The 24,384-nt window shown below is 38.5% G+C and overlaps 1 long non-coding RNA gene across 1 annotated transcript in view; it reads right to left on the bottom strand.

The window, feature by feature from the left end:
• Positions 1 to 827: 827 nt before the first annotated feature.
• Positions 828 to 24,384, bottom strand: part of LOC135429138 (uncharacterized) — a 31,805-nt gene continuing 8,248 nt past the window's right edge. The window contains exons 2-3 of the long non-coding RNA XR_010436372.1: positions 22,727 to 22,769; positions 828 to 862 (exon numbers count right to left, since the gene is read on the bottom strand). This is a non-coding gene — a long non-coding RNA (uncharacterized LOC135429138). The remainder of the gene's footprint in view (positions 863 to 22,726; positions 22,770 to 24,384) is intronic.

Raw genomic sequence — 24,384 nt, 5'->3', positions numbered from 1 at the left:
ATTAATAAACAATTAAGAGTTCTTAATTGCAGTTAGCCTGCAGCCAGCAGGTTTATTTTAAGTGTATTTCAATGGGTAGAGTCGGCTCTGCCAGCTGCTACCCAAAGTTCCTAACAAGCCAAAGGAAGGAGCGCTGGCCAAGGAATTTCATTATTGATAGAATTCCGTAAGGCATTTTTCGGCTTAGGCACATAGGAGAGCAAACTGGGAATGTGCCACAACCTCAGACTACATCCTTCAGCCAAACTGCTGGTCCCAGTTGCTGTATCGTATTTATGAGTCACAGCTCGTTGGCACTTCAAGCGAACAGCCTAAGCCGCTTATCTCTGTGCCGGCTGGGAGGGAGCCACCCTCCAAAGCCGCTTGGCAATTCCTGGTATTAGGTATGCTACGAATAGGCGTGAAAATTAGCTACTCTTTGTATGGAGAGATGTGTATGAAAATGTTACATTGCTTCCAGAAAGCGGATATAAATTAAGCTTTGTCTACGCTTAGCCATAGATAACTGCACCTATAATAATCATCTTGAACATGTACTAGGCCCTGCTATCAAAGGGCATAATAAATTAAATGTCTATATGAATGCATTCATATTGTTACATAACATTCTTCATAATTTATCTATATTAATGCCTGGGCTACAAATTGAATATCTATTCAAATCTTATTGAGTTCTTAAATTGACATCTATGGTAAAGTTAATATGAAATATATTTTATATACATAGATGGTTTTAAAATTGGTTGTAAAATCCGTTTTTACCTTATTTCTATTGAAATGATTTTAACTACATTTTTTGTAATATTTCAAATTTTGTATGCGCTTACCTCTTAAATTCTGTTGTAGTTTGAATCAACAAGAGCTAAAAATAAAGGAGAAGAAAAATTATTTTCTATATCAAATGCATATACAAATTCAATTAGCGTTAAGACTTTGATTTGTATAAAAGCTAGAGGAAATACTCGTATCTGGGAAATAGTTTTGCTGCATGCCGTCAGCAAAGGAAACTTGGTTAAAAGAATGCCACATTAAGCAGGCTTGAACGATGCTGACGTGCATGAAGAGCGGCTAGATACTCGAGAAATGCGAGAGCGGGGGAAAGCGAGTGGGCTGTGTGGGTGAGCGGGTAGCTGAGTGATGGGCAGAGGCATGACAAGAGCCAGACATTGAACACGAAAAAGGAAACTGGAGCGAAGACATTAGCCTGAAATGACAGCAACAAGATGCAAGATAGATACTCGGCTTATAGCTCTATTTTCCAACTGTATCAGCGGCAAGACAAGCAACACAGCGCAAGAAAAAAAAACAGGGAGGAGTAAAAATGGGATATAAAACATGAAAACAAGTAAACAACAAATGACAAGCTGTCGTGAAAGTATGCTAAAGACTGCGTTGCAGAGGTGTAGATACTATGTGTGTGTTAGTGCGAAAACTTGTGCTCATTTAAAGTCAAACAGTCTGAAGTTACAGCTGGCATATATATTGAAAAACACTTTTCTGGCCCAAGGACTGAGGCACACACTCACATCATTCACTCGCCCACTCACCCACTCACTCACGCACTCATTCGACAGCTGTTAGTTGCGCGAGCTACTCGTCTATGCAATATGCAGAGAAGATGGCTTAAATGGAGACTTTCATCATGGCCTCTGCCAGCTGGCAGGGCTTTTATTTTCCATCGCTCGTCTTCTATTAGAGAGAGAGAGAGAGAAAGTCTTGGCCAAATGCTTTTCGTGCCAATGCTTCAACTTAAATATTTATGTAAGCGCGGCATTCATGAGAAATATTTCGCGATTGCTGCACAAGCACGAGTATTTTGCTTTTATTATTATTGAAATAGGCCAGCAAACGAGCTTATGCTAAACATTTACCCGCTGCCACTCGTCCTGCTCCTGCTCCGGCTCCACCTTCTGCTTCTGCTGCACTTTGGCAATGAAAAAGCAATGCCACTGGGCCAAGAAGTTGCTCGAAATACTAGCTGGAGCCATGGATGTTCCATGGAATTTACGAGTTTGCTTAGCAGTTATTGGATCGTTGATGAAATTGTTAGTGGCACAGCCAGCTGCAGCTGGATGCCAAATGAATAAACGGCTGATGATATAAAGAGTTAAATGCACTTTTCATAAGAATGAAACATTTGCAAATTTCAATAAAAATACTCTGCCAAATTAGGTTTCCATTCAAAAGTATGCTTTGCCAGGCTGCTACGGAATTTCAATTTTTATTAAGAACCGAAACTAAAATCCAGTCAAGCTCGAACTGAACCATATTTTTGCTCACAATTTATGAGAGAGACTCAGACCTATGGCATAAATAACTCTGGGCCCACAGTGCACTCTTCTAAACATTTTTGAGTAGATATTAAGTTTTGCGTGTTATGTATACATGCATTTAAAAACTATAATTTTAAAAGTTTCATTAAAATAATGAACTATATAGATGCGAATTATTTGGATGTGGCAGGAAGTAAGCCGAACCACTTATCTTTTTTTTTAACCATATAGAGGATATCATAATTGTGCCATGAAATGTGTAACGCATAGAAGGAGACATCTCCGACTCCATAAAGTATATATATTCTAGATCATCAACAACAACCGAATTGGAATAGTTTTGTCCGTCCGTACGTCGGTCCGTCTGTCTCTTTCTAAGCGAACTAGTCCCTCAGTCTCAAAGATATCGTATTGACACTTTGCATAGGACCGCCTTTCAGTTCATATGTCGGAACCGACCGGATCGGACTACTTTATCATATAGCTGTAATAGGAATGGGTATAAGAGTAGGTTTCTGTATGTTTCTGTATCTTTCATGTTTATAAAGTTATCTTTACCAAAATCGGCATTCATTAGTTATACTCTACTCCTCATATACTGGCAAATCTTGTTAATATCTTACTGGGCTGGATCTTAAGCATTTTAACAACGTGCATTCTAGAATATATACGTTTTGCTTAATTTATGTAATTTACAATATCGATTCAATCTTTTGGGCCACTTACTTGTTTGGCTCGCTGAAGCAGTAATGCGAAAATGTTCAGGGCTATAAGTCTGGAGGCGAATGTGCTCAGGAGGCGGCATTACTCGGCACATTCGAAAACTCAATTGCGCATGCAATGGCTCAAAGGGTTTAACTGCGTATAACATTCAATTTGCGTTAATGGCATTAAATAAAGTCACACGCACAGAAACACACAGCCGCCCACCCACACAGAGACACTATCAGAAGGCATTACAAAACATTATGTTACTCGGTTTCACCTTTGAAAACATTTTCATTGGCTGGCCACTTAAAAAAAGGTTCTGCTGCCAGACTTAAGCCTCTCGGCAGGGATACAAAAATAAAGTATGAAGAGAAAAAAACACTGAAATCAACCTGCAATGGCAGTTTTTTGTGATATTCTTAAATCGCATTAAAAATCATTGGCACATGTTGCAAATGTGAGAGGGTGGGGGAGGGAAGCGTCGAGTAGCCAAAGAAACTACAACGAACGTAAAATAAACAACAACAGTTTCATTTTCAGTTTAAAGCGGGTAAAAAAAAACGTTGCCAAAACAACACAAATTTACCGACAGCAAAGCCCTGTGCGCCCCATTGGGCGTGGCAACAAATCAGGCAAAAAACAGGAAACCGCTTCGGTGCTCGGCTGGGGCGGGTGAGCCAAAAGTTGTACTTTAGATAAAGTTGCTGCTGTTGCTGGTGCTGCTGCTGCTGGCTGTTTTTACCAAACATTCGAAATGCAATGCACGTACCCGGTACAACGCACACCACGCACACCCCATACACCACCCCCAAGCGGACTTACACCTGGATAAAGTTTGGCTGTGATAGACGCATTCAATGCGCTTATTTCTTGCTCTTATCTTATTTTTATTTTTTGGCCTGATTTCTTGAGCTTCTGCACACACTTTGTTCGCACTTTGAGCGATTCCTTGTTTGTGGCAAGTTTATAAAAAAAAAACAACAAGTGTGAACAGTTTTTTGCCAGATGCCGAAACTTAAATACCCTTGTGTCACATATCTGTGCAAAAACTCCTGTGGTTAATTTGCAAGAGAGCCGAAATTCTTACAAGGACTCGTCTGTTGATCGAGTTCTCCTTAAAGGCGTCACACATTATGTGAAAGAATTATAATGCTCTCTTAGCAAGTGTATGAAAGGATGCTCGTATGTTTAAGCATTTGGCAGGACAAGCATCTGCCTAAAAAAGTCCCTGGAGAAGGCGTCGAAGTGTGGCAGACTTTTAGGCAAGGCCATCGCATTGGAGAAGAAGAATTTTGTGTTTTACTTGCATCTTGTTTTGTAAATTACACACACACATACACACTCACCCGTACATACCCACTCACAAGCTCACTCACACATACACACACACACACACTTGCTGGCAGACAGAGTAAAATAAAAATAAGCACAAAAACTTAGGCACTTGGAAACTGTTAGAATCTGTGAGTCGTGTTCTGTGTTCTGGTTTTCTTTTTTTGTTCCCTGTATGTTTTCCCAGTCTCACTGCAGTAATAATAATAAAGGGAATTGTTATTGTTTTCTATTAATTTGCTTTTGTTATTTGTGTTGTTGTAGTTTGCCGAACAATTTTTCTACTGCCGCTCCGACTGCCACTCGACGAAGTCTGCATTTGATTTGATTTGTTTTCTCTTCATATTTGACTCGACTGTGGAAAATGGTCTTCAGCCGCATATTGCACTGAGTGCCCAGCCATAGAAATATATATTTTTTTTACTTCTGACTAAATATACTACCAAAACGTGCAAGACTTTCGTACAAATAGTTTACTTTGATATATGTATATACTTGATATATATTATTAAACTAATACAAAACCATCCTCAATCGAATGCCTCTCAAGTCTTTAGAAATAGTTCTAATTGCTTGACATATTGTTCAGTATAATTTTAAGAACAATCCATTTTCTACAGAAAACGTCGGTAACTGGATCTTAAATGGGTAAACGTCAATAATATGCAAGGCGAAGATAAAGTTACAAGCTGGGCGCCCCGAAGCTTTTGATGAAGATTAATTTCAGTTTAATATCAGCGCAAAGTTGGCGCAAGGCATGGCACCAGCTGCTTTGTTGAATATTTTATAATCATGTTTTGCATTAAATTGAACTAATTCACTTACAAAACTCGTAAATAAAGACGCCATATTGACGGCATCAGAGCCGAATGAACTATAGTTTTGTTGGGGCCATTGAATTGCCAGTATTTAAAAACTAATGTGCTTCAGACTACCTGTTCAGCCTGTGTTCGGTGCCTCAACGTACTTTGCTTATATTTGAAATGAGAATAGGGTTTGGTCAGAAAATATAAACTTAAATAAATAGGAAATAAAGCATGAATAATATATTTAGATATAACTGCATTTGAACTATAATTTTCTGGAGTCACAATCCTTTAAGCAGGATATTTTTAATTTATGCTTTATCAACAATCATTTTGAATACTTCTGAGAAGATATATTTATTATTATTTATTTTTTTTTTGTATACATCTATTTTCGTATGTGGTCTTCTTTAATTTATCTGATGCAAAATTGTAAGTCATCAATTAAATACAATCTTTCGAAATGAAATAAGATAAAAATGAATGTTTAATCTTTTCACATTTATAGATATTTATTATTTCCTAAAGCCTTCTGTTTTGATTTGAGAAATTATGTCTTAACAAAATTGTGGTTTGTGCAACTGAGTGCAATAATAATTGACCGGACTCAGAAATGGTCTGCATATGTCAACTACACACGGTCATATAAACAAAAGTTACTTGTGCTTTATTTTTAGTTGAAGCATCTGCAAATTCCACTCGCATGCTGCTATGAATAAAGCAAAGCCAAGCACGCATCAAGAAATAAGTAGTACTTTCTGTGATCCAAGTAAGCTGCGCATTAAATGCAAGCTCATGAGATACCCGAAAGTAAGCCAACACCAAATGTGGTTATAATGAAAACTAGCTCATCTCATTCACAGTCACATTCACATATTCAATGGCCACTCTTGCCTGTTAGACAACTCGCATATTCGTCTTTCAGCCAAGGACACTGCCAGCTGCCTTCGTCGCGAACACTTTGTCGCGCTGGGGCTAAAAACAGCAGCCACACCAGCAGCCCATTACAACTACTTAAGGTATGTAAATAACGCGATGTGCGAGCGGGCGCTCAAAATAAGCCAAGGCAAATCATAAGCAAGCTGACAGCCACCACCTCTGGTAGCTAACCCCATTCTTATCCCCAGCCTTAACACCTGCACCGCCCACCCCTTCGCAGAGCATTAGCATAATCGTTATGGTTATGCGCGACGTGTGCATAATGGCTAAGTGGGTAGAGCGGGGGCTGTGAGCTCTAAACCAGCGACACGCACATATAAACTATGTTAAGTGCGCTGACATTGTGATATATAGTTTTTTCTACCCTCACTGTTTGAGTAGAAATACTTGTTAAGCAAGTTTGTATAAGAGTGTGACTTCTTAAGAACAATATGTATATAAATATACACCTTAATGGATACAAAGATACACTAACAGTTTATACTATTTGGTGTTTATCTATATATGTATTTATTTATGAAGCTGTGCTATTTAATTTATTATATACCTTATACAATAATAATATTAAATATCAATATCATTTTATTTATTGTATTAGAATATATTTATTCCCTACTAATTTGTTGCCTTACATTAAATTATTCTCATCTTAATTCAAATATTTTGATTAAAATATTTAAATTTTTATATAAAAAACTTAAATCACAAAGTACAAAATTGAAGTGAATATATAAAATACTTAAATTAAAAAATTATATAAAATAATTAAATTTGGTAATTAAGAATTTACCTAAAATCTGTGTAATTTTTTCAAAATATAGAATAACTCGTTAATGATATCTAGAGTTTTGTTTCATTGATGAGCATAGATTCAAATATTTATCAAAACTTTAAAAATCAGAATACAAATTTCTAGGTGAGTTACACTTAAAAATATAGGGTATCACAATGAACAGTGTGCATAAGTTGTTGTTCTACACGCTTGTTTTTATTTGGATACCCAGAACACCTCAAGTGCGTGGTTTGGCCTTAAAGTTTGGACCTGGCGTTGTGTTTGCTCAGGTGCGCATATTAAGTAGCCGCCACATGTGACTGTGTGTGTGTGCAAGTGTGTCCTGCCTTTCGAGGCATACTATTAGCGGCGACCGAAATACGAGCACATACACATACTCAGCACGCACACGTACAAACATAATAAATAACCAAGAAAAGTAACAACAACAAAAACAACTCGATAGCAGCTTAAGAAATCAAGAGCCTGACAGCCGCAGAGCTAAGAGGACAGCTAAAGAGAGCGAGACAGAGAGGCAAGCGTGAGATCTCTATGTGGCATGTTTAAGATTCAGCACGCATAACTTATAAAATAAAAATTAAAATTCCAATTGCAAACCTCAATAATAAAACACTTTTAAGTGCTGCCGCCGTCGCCGCCGCCGCAGACATAGCCCGAGCACAGAAAAAAAAGGTAGCGACGAGGCGAACGTCGCCAACGCGTCGTAGGCGCCAGGCCTTTTCTTTTTTCCAGCGTGTCCTGCCAGCTGTATGTGTGTATCCGTGTGTGTGTGTGTGTGTATCTCAAGGAGCCACACAAGTTTATTAAAAATTTCGCCAAAAGGCATCTATCAGTTATGAGGCGAACCCGCGCAGACAGTGCGCGACTCATTTCAATGAGTTTCGTGTTTTTCTTGGCCATCTCTCTCTCTCTCTCTCTATGCATCTGACCACCCCTAGAGCTTGCTCAGCCTCCGTCTCGCTGTTTGTTTTTTTTTTTCGCTATCTCTCTCTCTCTGTTTCTCTGTGGCCGCCAGATCTTGTAATTGGCATTCCGTACGCTGGCCAAAATGAAAATGCTACGTGCTTTCATTTCACGTTACGGCATTGGCAAACGGCAACGGCAGGTCGGATAAGTCAGCACGGCCTGAACGGTCCATTGACCAGGGAACTGTAGGACCTGCAAAATGATGCTTATTTACAGCGCTGGGCTTTTTAATTTTTTACGTTACGGGCATACAACTTACTGTGTGGCACTTCTTAAAGTCAATCTGATTCAGAGCAGGGCAACAAAAATCACAGGACTCGTATATCCTTAAGATATTCGTTTCGCTTCGTGTGGCATTCTTGCAGATGCGCCCCTTCCCACACATGTGCCATGATAAAAGGGTGCGACCCGCCGCCCCATCGCGAAAATCGATAACCCACGCACATATTGAACTCCTGAACCCGCAACGAAAACGTCCCCACCGCCCCACCGCATTGCGTAATGCATATTCAACGGAATAAATATATTTTTTTTGGCACGCCTGAAATTGACAGCCAGCAAATTTCGCTGTCAACCTCATGCCTCATGCGTCCTTCGATTGCTTGCATTGTATTGCGGTTTCTTTTTCTTTTAATTTGTTTTTTTCTTATTTTTTTTTTTGATGTGGCATAGGTGAAAATACACACAGGTGTTCGTCTTTGAGATGCGTTCAGGGGACCAAGAAATTGTTCACTTTGTTGTTGCCATGGAATGATTGTGCAGACAGGTCTTTGAGTCGCTGTTTTAAATGTACATAAATAAAAAAATAAAAAAGGACTTAAGAAATTGATGAAACAGCGGCCGTAAACACAGCTCTTGGCGGTATTTCAATTTGGTATATCCTGTAATCTTTTAAAATGGTTATGATGAGTGGTAATTCGAATTGTATTATACGGGAATAACTTTTTCTATTATGTACAATCCATTGAAGCCCTTTAATATTTAACTAACTTTACCACACTGAAATGCATTAACGATATATGTACATTATATGCAGGCAAAAAATAGTAACAACAATAACAAACAGATATTACTTTCAGTAAGAAAGAACTTCTTAACAATTAAGACTTGCATACAGGGTATGGCTCCGTCGAGTACCCCTGTCAAGCAGGCTCATGCCATTCACATTTTTGATTTCATGATTTTTAAGTGAAAAGTATAAAAAGGAGCTTTCCGCCGCCTGCTTTTACAGTCATCTGAATTGCAAATTTCTGTTAAGGTTAAAACACGTTTACTTCTTTGATAAGTTTGCTTTTGCTGATTGTACATATATACTCTGTATTTTTCTTAAACAATTCTTTAATTATATATAAGAGAATGGGCATGATTTATGCATCTCAACATGAACAAATGTTCACATATGTACTTCACAGCCCATTCATCAAATGAAGACTGGCCCAGTCTATTATATGGCGAGTCTGTTTTATTCAGTTTGGGTTCCATCTATCATTCTTTACTGTCACAAACCTTTCAGCCGCCCAATTTATAAGCAACCGACAAAATTCATGTAAATTGACGAAATTTTACTTAAATATGTTTAAAGGGGGCACGGGGCGCCCGGGTGCCATCAAATTTATGAGCACTCGTCGCACTAACTCATAAAAATCGCATCTATAAAGAAGCATTTTGGAACAAGGAAACAGGAGACAACATTTTGCATGCGAAAGGGCTTTCGGCACTGAGAGCCGCACGTGCGGTGGGCGTTGCCATATTGTACATAGAAAGGTCGGAGTCTGTAGCTACTCAAGTCGAGTCGGTTGCCTAAGCCGGCTTGGTGGTTAACAGCGGGCTGCTCCCAAATCCGACCACGCACTTAAGCGCCGTTCTTCCGGCTGCTTACACAAACAGAAAGAGAAACAGAGCTCAGAGCACAGACCGGGCCGGGTCTGGACCGAGTTTTGGCTGGATAGGAGCAGTCCTGTATTTACTCGACGAAGAACGCAATAATATATCATCTACAGTTTATCATTGCTATGACGCCAGTCTGAAATTATTATCCAGCAAATTTATTGCCAAACAATAAACGCGAACTGCATGTGAGTGCGAGTATCTCCAGCTGCTGGCTGTGCGACAATGCTTGGCTCTGTACCAACAACCAGTAGCACCAGCAGCAACAACAACAACAATAACAACAACAAACAACAACAGCAGCAACAACAAACATCAAAAACAACAATAACAGCATCGACGTTTAACAACAACATTTAGAATGACAGCCTTTTTGACGGGCCTCAATGACAACGAACAAAAACTCAACAAACAAAACAAAATGAGATACAGAGAGACTGAAAGGAAAGGCAAGAGAGGGAGAGAGAGGGAGGGAGGGTGCGAGAGAGAAAGAGTAAGAGAAAATAAAAAACAGGAGAAAACATTTGTTATAAAATGGCAGACATTTTGTACCCTGTTAACAAAACAAAATTATTGTTGTTGATAAACTAAGATGCTGAGAATAAATTTTGCTATTCGCAATTGACAAAATTACATAATATCTAATAATAATTGAGATTCATGCCATTCTAAATGTTTGTATTTACATAACATTTTTTTTATTAATATAAAAATGTTGTAAATTTTCTTAAAAATTAAATACTTTCAGAACTTTTAGAAACATATATTTAATGCCAAACTCATTATTTTCTTTCTCCCTCTGGTTTAACCAGAAATTCGAATTCAGTACAAATATTACGTATACGCCTTATCGAATAATTCAGTACAAATATTACGTATACGCCTTGTCTATTAATAAAACTTGATGCATCATAAGCAAAAATACGAATATTTATATATTTATGTCTACCAACATTCTAGAAGCATTTACAGGGCATTTAATAAACATGAATTGATATTTTTGTATTTTTGCTGCTGCCCCAGCAGCAAACTCCACAGTCACACATACTGAAATAAATATATACAAATACATGCATGATTTTATATATTCATGGCAATCTCAAGAGCTGTCACAGACTGCGTCGAAGTTGACGCGCGCATATTTTTTACTATTAGCAATGGCAAAAACAAAAATTTGTCAGCGTCAGGCAGCCGAGCAGCCGGGCAGACGGGCAGTCGGGCAACTAATGCCAAAATCAAATTGCTCCTGTCCTGTCAAGTTTTTGCGTAACAATTTCTTTTTATTTTATTTTGCATAGCGAGACAAATAACAGAAGTTTGCTAAATTGTCATCTGCTGCTGGCCTCGTTCCGCCTTTCATATTCATATTCCGTACATACCATATATACCATGGACCGTAGACCCGTTTACCATTCTCCATATTCGGTATTTCGTATTCCATGGTCTCGGAACACTTTACGAGTATGTTTTACCCTTTGCCTATGCTTTTATGACAGGCACTCACATCATGTTTTCCAAACGTTCCTCACATAGTTTGCTGGCTTGAGTTTTGAGCATTTGCTGTGGGGCGGGGCGGAGATTGTGGGAATGGTTGGGCGGTGGAAATTGCCAAACATTTTGCGCATAAATGACAAATGCCTTTGATGGCATAAAATATGACTTTGAAAATTGTTTTGCAGCATATAAAAAGGCGTTGGCGCTGTTGACATCCACATGGACATGTGGACACTTGTTCCCCGCAGCTCCCGAAACCCTCGCCACACTTGCCACAACTTATGTGGCATGAGCGATGGAGGCCACTTTCGTAAATGTGTTGATGGATGTGAATTTTTGTGATTGCAGTCCCATACAAATGGCATACAATTTATTTGCCTCAACTAGCAAATGCGTTTGTTGCCCAGAAAGAGAGTTATTTTTAGTCTAAATTACGGGAATTTGATTGCATTTGATTGCAACTACGAAAAAGATATAGTCCCTGCCGAACGAGCCAGAGCTGGCGAGTTATATGAATGGAAGGTCCCAGGAAAAGCGTTTTATTTTTGACATAAGTTACAGAAACTTTAGCAGAATTAATTATAACAATAAGATTACTTTATTTAAATATTTATTTACAAAAATATACCATATATGATAGTTTAAGCTGAATCAGTTTAACACTAAGACGGAGGGTAAGTTTCTATTTTAGTGATTAAAAGTATTCCTTAAAAACTTTTTACTTCCTTGACAAAAGCGAAAGCTTTACTATTATATTAGAATTCTATATGATGTAAGCAGTCTTCGCGCTTCCCTAACCTCTGGTTCTTTACACCTCGTATGTATATTTCGAACTGTTTAAATAATTTAACAAACAATATTGCTTTGAAAAGGCATTACCCACTCCAAGTAACCTGGCTCATTCCAATTTGGCACTTTCACGCATGTTTCGCATTAATTTTCCCAGCCTACATACGGCAAAGTGACTTTGTTTTCCCGCACTGCCGCTGCCCCCGCTCAATTGACTGACAATTGACTTGTCACGGCATCAATTATAATTGACAGCACCTCATTCTCAGTAACAGCCACAGCAGCAGCAGTGGCAGCCCCCACAAAAAGCCATTTGCATTTACAAAGCGAACTAATAAGCCGAAATGTAAGTTTCCTGTTACGCTTAACCACAGCCCCACGACGACTCCAAAGCGTAGATGGAACCAGCATTGTGCATATTGAATTTTACAAACAATGCCAATAAATGCGCTTGTAAATGGACGCGTTAAATATTCAATGGCATAATGCTAATCATTTATTGTGCGCAAAATTCATTAGCAGCGCGTTGCCAAGCCAACTGTCACAAGCTGTCGCTTCCGAAAACCTCAAACTGAAAACCCAACGAAAAGCCCGCAAACCGACAGAGCTGCCGAAAAAGGTGACAGCCCAGCGCAAAACTAAAGCGTGCACACACACACAGACACGCATACACACACGCCGAAATAAAACCAACGTGCCACGTAACATGCCCCTGTTGCCCCATCGGCTGCTGGTAAGCAAACATTACACAATTTTGATTGTATTTCCGTTTCGTATGCGAATACAACAGCAACAAAAACGGCAGCGACAGCAACAGGAAGTTGCGCTTATTTCCGTTTGTTTACCTTTACGCTGTACCTTGATTAAATGTCAGCCTGTGGCAGGGGGCATTGGATTTGCGGTAATTTGGCCGCGGCAACGCTCCGCACCGCTCGATTTTGCCTCAGCCAGACGGCAATTTAATGTTGAAAATGCGCGCATAAAAATCCGAATAAAAAAATAAAATAAAAGAGGAAAAATAAATTATTTACGCTTTTATTTCTATTTCGGGAAAGCTGCAAAATGAGCACACATTAAGCTAATCATTGGCACTTTGCCGGCTGTTTTTTTGGTGCTTTCTCAGCTACTAGGCCAAGTTAGCGGCAGAGCTAATGTCATACAGGAGAAGAAGCATCTATCTGCCATTAAAGATTGCCTCATTTGGCTTGATGTGCGGCAATAATTACAAGGCGTTGTTAAAAGCAAATGCATTAATAGGTAATTTTAATTGTGATATGCTCTTAATTAGCATTTAACAAGTAGCCAGTACAGGAACGTGAATTCAGAATTGTTAAAATAATACAATTTTTGCACAGAACATCTGCAAAATAAAAATGTCTTTCACAGAGCAATTAATCAGGCCTATTCGAGTACTTGTTGGTGGCAACAAATTGACTTTATTGTCAGTTAAATGTCATGCCATATGGCCATAATAAATGTATATGTACATGGAATATGTTATATACAGAAATCAATAAAAAAAAAATAACATTGGGTGCTGTACTTATTGCTTTCACTTTTACCGTATTTAACATATTAATTTGTAAAAATGATTAAAACTTGTATTGCACAAGCAGCTGGCAGTAATTTAATAGGTTCTTGTTTGGTGCATGAAAACCATGTAACCTATGAATTCCTGCAAGCATAATTTATGAGAATATTATTTTAAATTTGTGCGTGCAATGCCGGAGAATTGAAGCAGAGTTGAACAATGCCAGAAGCTCAATTTACACATAAAGCAGAAAACCGCAGCGACAGCAACCTTGCATATGAAATATAAATACAACACTTGGTCAGCTTTACATGCATGTGCATGTGCATGTATGTACGTTGTTTATTTGTATTTATTTATTATTAACAGCATTTTTATCACTTATGCAATTTTTGTAGGGGAGAATTCTTAAAGTAATGGCGGCTTTAATTTACATTACAGTTACAACGCTGCAGGCGCGTGCCGCTAATTAATGGCCTGCAATTTGTGTGGACGCGCCCAGAAAAGTATGCTATGGAAATTGTGTGCCAGGCATTTGTAGGTCACCGGGCAAATTCAGCAGCTGCTGCTGCTGCTGCTGTTGTTGTTGTTGTTGTTGGTCGTTTGTTTGTCTGTTTGGAAATTGTCGTCGCTTGGCTGTGCCAAAAAATGTTTGTTGATTGTGTGTCGGCGCATGCTTTGGCATAATTTATGTTCGCCAAATTCTGTGCAATTTTTTATTTGCCTCCAAGTTGTAATTCTTTTGTTTCCAAATTTCTGTTGCGCATGCATTAAAGGCAGCCATGTGAATGTTTCATTTGTCGTATTTACATGTCTACCGCACAAGCACACATTTGCATAATTGTTACACACACACACACACGAACACGCGCAGGCAGACGTTGTATAGGTCGCGCAATTGGCTTTCAATTTTTCGTATTAGCAAGTGACGCGAATTATGTATGACCATAATTTATTAATGCTTGATGCGAACGAACACGATTCCAGTGTTTGATCATTTACAGCTGAAACATGCAGCTGCTCAATTTCAGACCATGTGTTCATTTATTTATGCTGCATACATTTTTGAGCCGAATTAAATAAGTAAAAAGCGAATACAGTGAATTCGTTAGATTTCAGTCAAATATATTTTTGACATTTTCGAATGGATGCAATCATATTTGATATTAAAAGCCTCTCAAACCATTTAAGCCACTTTAAAAATGGTCTAAGCCCTTTGATGCTGCCAATGACACAATACCAAAAAGTTTAACATTTGGCAGCAGGTTCTATCGGTAAATCAACTATTTTTCGTATTCGAGTACGCTGGCATATACATATATCTATTTCAGTCATATACTATATGAAAACATGCACATAAATGCTCATTCAAGCGTTTCATAATGGAAAAATAGATGTGTGTATCTAGCAAGAGGAGCAGCCAACACATTTGCTTCAGCATCAACTCATTTTCACATTAAAGGACGCCAATGTGGCGCGCTGGCAAAATGCCAAAAATGAGCTCCAAAGCACACACACACAGACACACACTCAAGCTAGTTATACATATGTGCTGGCAAGCTCCGTATAAAGCCATTGCTATATAGCATACAATAAATGTATGCTGCTAGCACTAGAGACCAACTAAATTATCACTAATATGAGCCGCTACGGAGGCCCAGGATAACACTTCCGCTGTCAGCGTGTGTGTGTGTGTGTGTGTGTGCGTGTGTGTGTGTGTGCGTGTGCTGGGCGTGGCAAATAAACACATCAGCTAAAATGCTTTTTACTTAAATTAACAACACTGAGCAGCTTGCTTCGATTTTAGGCTAAGCGGCCCACCAACCAACACCAGGTCATTAACTTAAGTATCTTAAGTATGTTGTGTGTATGTGCTTGTGTGTGTGTGTGTGCAGATTTGGCTGATTGCAAAGCGCACTGAAAAACACGTATTGACTGACAAAACGCCAAGCGGAAAATCAATAAAATACAAGTAAGTAAATAAACGAGATCCCAAAAAAAAAAGTCGAAATTGATATGCTCTTGCAAGCTTAAAGATAAATCGCACAAAATCAACAAAAAGAAGCGAATAAAAAACAATTGTGGTGTGGGCAGCTCTGTCGCTCTGTTTGTAAGTTAACTTGTGGCAGGCTCATCGACTTGATAAAACATCTTAAATCGATAAATTAGAGCAAAGTCGTGAACATGTACGGAACTAGATCAGACTTCGGTTCCTCAAGCGACTCGCTCGAGATAGTTTATTTTAATTATAATGATACCTTTTATAATAAACGTAATATATTATAAGATTGGCAAGTAATTTCTCAGGAATTTTTATAACTTTCTTAATTGGACTTCCTAAAAATATATAATTTAGAGTTAGGAAACGCATAGGGCGGGTGTTCTTATACAGCAGAAATATTTAAAAATGTATGAACGCAATAATTCGTATTTTAATCCTAGTCGAAATGCTGGTATTCGACTGTTCCTAGATTTACGTGCGTTTTTAGTTTTAGATCTCAGTTTTCAGCCATTTTCTTAAATTCCTGATACCCTTTTTAACTGATCTTCTATGACTATGAAAAGCGCAGCTTCCTAGCGGTCTTCTAAAAAGTACACTGGTCAAAAATATAGCAATTTAGAATGCTTTGCCCTGATTTGTTATTTATAAAGTATGCACAGTATATCAACATGCTTATAGCATCCCAGTGGAGTTCAGCTGTTATGTAATGGAAACATAGCCATTGAAAGCGAGTACCCTTTATCGCCAGGGTATAAAAATTCGAATGCTGCCTGCGTGCCTCATACTAACTGGTATGGCATACTTAGGCAATCGGAGCAAATGTTTTATCGTCACATTCCCACACACACCCACAGCACACACAAGCGTACATATACAAATTCCCACATATACATACATGTGTATGTGTGCTTGGCATACAAAATGGCGCCAGAGCCCTTTTGCCTTTGTATTTGGACGTTGCGTTTGCCTCAGCATCTTTTGCCTCAATCTCAATCGTCTCGAATGGCCATCAATGGAAAGTTGAGGCAGGGGATTAAAGAGGCGCAACGAAGGAAGAAAGCGGCATATCATTCTGCTCAAGCAAGTATTGAATAAACGTATGTGTATGTGTGTGTGTGTGTGTGTATGGAGGCCACGCTGTATTGTAAATTTAATAGGTATTGTACGAATCAAAAATGCGTCAATTATATGGTTACATAATTACCGCTGCCTAGCAACCGGCTCAATGGGCCCAAAATAATTCGCCAGCGGCTCTCGCAAAACAAACAAATAAATTCAACGGAAAAGAGCAAAACTTTGCCACAAACTCAAACACAAACAGATACAGGAACAGAAACAGAAACACAAATGTCGAAAGTTTACAATACGCAAGTGAAGCCGCCGGCTAAACAAAATTGAGGGCGTCTCCGAGGTCCCGGGGCTGGTGTGGGCCTGGATTTGGCGCTGGGCATAGTCAAAGTCAAAGCCTCGATGGCAACAAAAGGCTCCACGTCACAATGTTGCCATCTTCTAAATTGCCACAGAATTTATTATTATTGTTTTATATAAACAGCAAATGCGCGAAAATAAAGCAGAAAGCGACTGGCGGGTAGCAGGCGTGGCAGCAGCCCATTCCACAAGCTGAGCAAATGCTAAGGCTTTGTTGAGTTTGTGTTGCGACCCGCTGAAATCAGCCATCATTATACAAAAATCACATTCCACGGCCCAGTTTAAGGAATTTAAACAGCACAAAAAAAAATGTTAACAATATTAACACTTTACACAAATGGCTCAAATATTTGCCAGCCACAGTTATTCGATTGGCATTTCCGCTATTTGCTGTAGTTTTTCACTTATTGATTGATTTTATTTTCATACGATTTATTTTATTTGCATTGTTTTGTTGGTAACTCTGCTCAACTGCAGATAAAACCTTTTCAAAGTAAATTCTAATTCAAATGTTTAAGATAAATACCGAGCACAGACAACAATACATTTTTGAGGTCGACACTATTGAACTATTTGATGGAATTGGCTTAAATTCTATTCATATCAAATTAAATAAATAAAAATGTTTTTAAGAAATTTGACAAAATTATTATTTACACTTGCCTTTAACTTTTTCTTATATAATGCAATTGATTTGCTTTAAATTGCTTTTTAAATAATATTTAAATTAATATTCATTTTATTTTGCATCAAAATGCTTAAATAAAGGGAGAACCCAAAGCATATTTATAACAAATTGAAATTGACTTTATATTATTATATTATTTTTCACTTTCTTATGATCCTGCCCATGCATTTGAAAAGTAGTTTTTCTGGTAAATGCTGCTAACCAGATGTTACAATAAGATTTATTCAATAAAATGAATGATGAATAACTAATAGAACTCACATAAAAATTTATATTTATTTATTTAACTCACACAATAAAATGCCGTAGTGTATCATTCATGGTTTGTTATTTGCATGCACTGTCGGGCATTCATAAGCACTCGAAGCGATTTATATTTATTGTTTCCGCTTGGCATCAGCTGAATGCAATAAGCGCATGTCCGCCAGCTGTCCATCAGAATGTGAATGTAAATAAAATAAGTAACGCATTTGCGTTTTTAACATTAAATCAATTCGCTTTGACTTTGCCCTGGCCAGAGGGGCAGCCACAAAAACTGGCCAAAAGCGCAAAAAACACAAAACCCAGTTCAGCATCCTGCGCCGCAGGACTCTCATATGAATGGCGTGCAGAAGGACGTGTACAGTATTTAATTAAAAAGGCAGACAATGCTCATCAGGCGCAGCATGTGATTGGTTTTGGCTTGCCAATGTGGGGTGAGGCGGGAGGATTAGTGAACTTAAGTAAATTAAATGTCATGGGATATGCCGAACTGGTGCTCTTCAGCGCCTCAACGACTTGCCCCACAGAAGCCCCAGCGACGAAAACTGGTCTTTAAACTGGCGACACAAAGCGAAAAGCAATAAAAGCTGTGGGGTTGTTGTGCGTTGTGTGTGTGTGTGTGCGTGTGTTTGGAGTGTGTGTGGCTGCGGATAAGGATGTAAGTGGTGAGGAGGGTGGCAGTGGCTGGTTGGTTGGTGACTATGCTGGTTGGGTGGTGACTATGAGCTACAAGAAATTTACATATTTTAAATAACTTGTGGGGCTCACTAAAGAGACTGTGAGGGTTGACAATGGCGACGCCAAGACAACTCCAATTTATTTGCAATTTGTTTGAAATTTATATCAAAGACACTCACACAGGGACACGCCCAAACGCACACACACGCACACACACAAACATAGGCACACCCCATGCCACATGCCACATGCCACATAATTGCACTCATAAAATGGGAACAGCTCAGCGCCTCGGCGCTTGCCGATATTTATGCATATCTAACTGCACACAGACAAACAAACAAATTATGTACTCATTTGAATACACATTCTAATGCGAATCACGTTGACAAAAATTCATTGAAGCGTGCAGCATACCCAGAAGACACACCCCCAATCCCAGTTCTGGCTACCTTGACTTTCGAACTGTGTCTCAGTCATCCAATCAAGTAACATAGAGTCACGGGGCTATATGCGCATGTGTGTGTATCTGTTTGCGTGTGTGTATGTGTGTGGCAAGGACACAACTTATTTTGGCATACACACACACACACACGCACACAGGCAAAACCGATACCCAGTTAATCTATCAGGACATGGCACAATGTGTAGAAAATTAAATGTGCGCCCCTCCAGAGGGGCAGGCAGTCATGTGTGCGGTTGTCCTTCGAGCTGTTAGTGTGTGCGTGTGCGTGTGTGTGTGTGTGCGTGTAATGAAAATGCAAACTAAATACACAACAGGCTGAGCATTAAGTCGATTGCTTCAAGGACCTTAGCGCGCGCAGAGATCCTGCCAGCAACAGCTCCAGCCCCAGCTTCAGCTCCAGCTTCAGCTTGGAGCTTTGTCATTACCTCTGGCAGACGGCCCGGCCCCCCTTCGCACCGCCTCATGTGTTGTCTGCAGCTCCCACTCACTTAATTCTCGCTTTTGCTGCCACTTCAAGTGTAAATGAGTGGCTCACTCCTCATGAGGCTACCCCCAACCCCGCCCCTAGCCCATGTATCTATGTGACTGTGTGTATCTGCGTGTGTAAACGCTGAGGCTGCTTTTTAATAAGCAATTTACTTTTAGCTTAACAACGCTCAAGTGCCGCCGCCTGTAATGAAATACGCGGGCGGCCTAAGCAGGCGGCTTACATAGAAGTATATACATACACACACATACACACACATATATATGTATGCTGTGTGAAAGCTTGCAATGATTTTTCTCTCGCACTGTTTGCCAACGATAATTAATTTTTTGGCCCGCTTGCACCCAAGTTAAGACCTTGAGTTTTTATTCATTAAAAATAAATTACAATGTTTCTATTTACTTATATGCGGCATACTTGTTAACCTTAGAAACGAGCTTAATGTGGGCTCTTGGCTCGCAACAAAAAGACTTTGCCAAATTACTCACAAGTACTTAATTCTATTTTTATCTAGTCTGAGTGGAAGAGTGAAAGAGTTTTTTTTATGAAATTTTTTAAACGCGCCGTTTTGCAATGAAATTTGTTGTGCTGTTATTTAATTTAACCGCTTAAAATAATTAGCTTAATGAGCTTGAATTTCATTTGATATGCCTTTATTTAATTTGAAAATTGTCATTCCTGGATATATTGTTGCTGGCATTTTTCATGCATTTGAAAATATTTTATAATGAATTACATTTTCACGGAAAATACTCAGACGACAATCTCTTTCCACGAATCGCCCCCGCTACAAATAACTGTCAGTTAAGCTTCTTTCCAAGCTTCTGTGTTTTCACAAAGTTACAAATTTTGATACGCCCTTAATCACTTATAATTGCGAGTGATATTTCAAAGAAATTACTTGACATTTGAAAACTGTTCAAAACATTTTGAAGATAAAAAAAAAATTAAACAGCTGCAAGACAGCTTTTATATCTCCACAATATCGGATTTTCGTTAGATATTGTCGGAACATTGGATATCAAAATTGTACAGGGAAAAAAGCACAGAAATTGGGTTTATGTATTCACCAAGGTTGCTTTCAGAACAAAATCTCGAAAAATCTACTGATTGCTCCGGGAAACTAAAAATGTAGGAAATACTATACATATATTATTAATAATGATTTTATTTAATTCATTTAGAGAGTGTTTTTCTATAATATACATAATAATGAAAACAAAAGAAAACAAGAATGTAAGGATATCTTCAGCACGCGAAAGATTTAATACCCTTGCATAGTAAAACTTATGAATTCCAATTTTGATCAAGATATTTTGATAAACAAGAAAGATTTTCATACAAGAAACTATTTTTCGACCGATCGTTCCTATGGCATCGCTATGATATAGTAATTCGATTCCGCTGATTCCGACAAATGTACTGCATGAAACAGAAATATGGACCAATGCAAAGTTTCAAGACGAAAGAAACAGAAAGATGAACAGACATATATGACTATATCAACTCGGATGTTGATGCTGATCTAGAATATATTTACTTTATGGAGTCAGATACGTCTCCTTCTGCACACTTCATAAGAAATACCCTCTATGAGGGTATAAAAGCAAAAATATATATATTAATTATTAACAATCTATGTAAATAATCTTTAGCTGCACAAAGCTTAAGATCGCATGTTTCGATTTACAAACAACGAATCAATTACACTTTAAAAGGTGGATGGGAGAAATGAAAACTTTCCTTTTATTACAGTATCAAACTTTCGCTACAAATAATGCTTATTTCAGAAAGTCACTGAACAAGCGGCACCTTGTCAGAGTAGTAAGGAGCACAGCCCAACAAGTTCAAGTAGTTCAACCTCAATTGCTACCCAATTTTAGATGCCAGGACATGTTGCTAGGCTGGTTAAAGTGAATCAAAGTGAAAGAACTTGGCCGCAAATCATTTTAAGTTGCTTTTTATTGCCACTGTCGTGGCGGCAGCGTGTCCCCCGCAAAATGTGGCCACATTTGAGCACCTGCTGGGCACGCACGCAGGGCCCAGCTTTGGCCAGTTGCTGCCAGGCAGTTGTCAGGTGCGTTGACAAAAAGTGTACTTCATTTTTATATGGCCACAATTGCGGCGTTAACATGGCAGCCATGTTTAAGCTGTTCATAAATCAAATTGGTTTTTATTGCGCTGGCCATTTGTCAGTGCACCTTTTACATGGTCAACGCTTTTTACCATAATTTCCATGCCGTTGAGTTAATAAACCAAAATCGAAATTCTTTTTGTACCGCCGTTTGCCGTCCCGCAAGTGCATAAATATTATTTTTAAATCTCAATGAAATATGGCAGACAACTTTGACGAATGGTTATTCGCCCCCTGCACATATGCATACACATTTTCATAAATAAATAAATGAATTGAATGTCCAAATACCCAAAGCCGTGACGGGCCAGGTAAAACAGGCAAACAGACAGCCATTTATGACAGGCCCAAATGAAAGCCTGCCTGAAAACCAGCCAACACGAAATGAATGCGAAAAAATTAAAAGTTACTTCAAAGCTACGACGCAGCTTCTGATTTGCATATTTAATGCTATTTGCATAAAGAACGTTCTCTAGCTTTTTTTTTTTGAATGAATGAACGGGCATACTTAAAGATTTCCATCGATTTGATGGCCAACACATTTTGGAAGGCACATTAATTACAAGAAATCAAAATATATTAAACTTGATAGTTTTTGATGAATATCAATAATTTGTTAAAAAAAAATTAATAAAAATTAATTGATACCCCAGGTACAATTTGTTGATTTGTTCATACTATTGCAAAGCGCTTAAAATTAAACAATAAGTTTTTCAAAAAAAGTAAAATTAAAACAAAGAAAAATAGGTTTAATTTAAATAATAAGCAGGTAAATTATAGGAAATCCAAAGATATTGAAAAAAAAAATAATTTTTGTAGTAAAAAGATATATATAATCGATTCGATTAATTTTCAATTAATTCAATTAACTTTTAGATACAACTTTATATTCAAGAACTAAGAAAGAGGTTAAATTAAAAGAATATATATATTGCTAATTAAAAAAGTTTTTTCACATAATAAATTATTAAAGTAATTGGATAAGCCAGATGTTTTCCCAACTCACAGGGTATCTATTGATTGATCATTAAGAAATTATGCATTTCACATTGCTTTGGACATACCTTTATCGGTTTAATCAGACTCGGCTTAGTCGTCCTCTGTAACCTGCAATGAAAAAAATGCAAAACAGAGGAAAAGGGTTTCATATTAGAAATGTTTATAACTTTTCGGTTTTCGCATGGTTTTGAACGCCTTTGCATAAAAGACAAAAAAAAAAGAGACAGAGAAAATTGTCGTTGAGCTTAAATTTTTGGAAAAAATAAAATGAACAATATGCAAATATGTCCTCGGGATGCTTACGGAATTTAAATTTTTGTAGCTAAGCCCTAAAATATGCGCGTCGCTCTCTGAGGCCGACCCTTTGTATGACGTATTTTGGGCAAGGACACGGCAGCGAAAACAATAAAATTAAATATTCTATTTAATGGCATTGTTGTATGCCAGACGCATGGTAACTACTGTCAGAACGAAGGACACCGGACTCAGGACTCGTGCAAGTATTCTGTGCGAACAGCCCCTTGAAGAAACTTTTGCTGCACACCAAAACGTCGCAAGTTAATCTCCAGGAAGTCGTCGAATTAGCTCATCGGGTGTCGGGCTCAATGTCAGGTTTTTGAATTTAAAACAAAATATCTACGCATATACCATAGAACGCGAGCAAATTGCATTCACATTATATCAATTTTATGGCCGACCCCATATCTGGGGGCTATTATTCCTGAACGCCCTTCGTGTCCTCGCCAGGAGCATGCAAATAAAATCTATAAAAAAAGATTTTATTGACGGTCTCGACTTTGGTCCAGCAATGTTGCCCTTTTGTTCTAATAATCGTGTCGCTTTTTTCCTTTTTTTTTTTATTCTGTTGCCCCAGTTTGTTGTTGGGCTTATCTTTTCTCTACATGCAGTAAAAAAAACCGAGGGGAGGTTTCATATAAATTAAGCAGATTATATGAGTTAGATAGGAGAGTGTGCGTATGTGTGCGTGTGCGTGTAGAAAATGGAAAACCAGATTGGAAAATGGCAAGAAAGTTACTTTAAAAAGCTCTCGATCTACTCAGCTGTTCAGGTCGTTGAAAAGCTTTCCTCGAATCGATGACACAAATAATACCTCAATTAAGCCCCAAAGAAAAGAATTTTGCAGGCGACAGCAATTTGGAAATTGTGCAGCGCCCCCCTCAAAAAACATAATGAAAAACAAGCAACATTTTGCCGAGCATTCAGCGCGCCTCAATTTATGCCACAATATTCGACTCAATAGATATTTAATACTCAGCAATTTTTCCACCAAAACAAAAAAAAAAAAAAAAACTTTAGTAGAAAGAGAAAATTCGAGGCCTCAGCAACCGCAGCAGCGGCCGCGTACGCAAACAGCGCATCGAAGTTTTCCTTCTGCCACGGATCGAAGGTCGTAATGAGTGGCTGGCTGGCTGGCTATATAAGTAGTAGTACGAGCAGACCAGATTCTGCCCAGGCTCCAAATTTTGTTTACATAATATTTTCATGTATATTTTGCCGCTTGTACATAATTTTTAATGATTTTCTTTTTTGGGGCCTGCTTTGCAAACTTTTAAAGGCGCCGCCGTCGTATTACAACTCACTTTGCCAGAGCTTGTTTCAGCTGTTGTGGGTGGCTGGCGGTGTCAAGGGTATGCGGGTGTGTGGGCGGCTGTGCGGGCGGGTGTGTGGCTTAACTGCCGCCTTGCTGGCCCCATAGCATAAT

This window comes from Drosophila montana, unplaced genomic scaffold (assembly GCF_035044405.1).
Source record: "Drosophila montana isolate Dmon_TW-CO22-7 unplaced genomic scaffold, ASM3504440v1 contig_1409_1, whole genome shotgun sequence".
Taxonomy (NCBI): Eukaryota; Metazoa; Arthropoda; class Insecta; order Diptera; family Drosophilidae; genus Drosophila; species Drosophila montana.
This window is presented reverse-complemented; position numbering and strand designations above follow the sequence as displayed.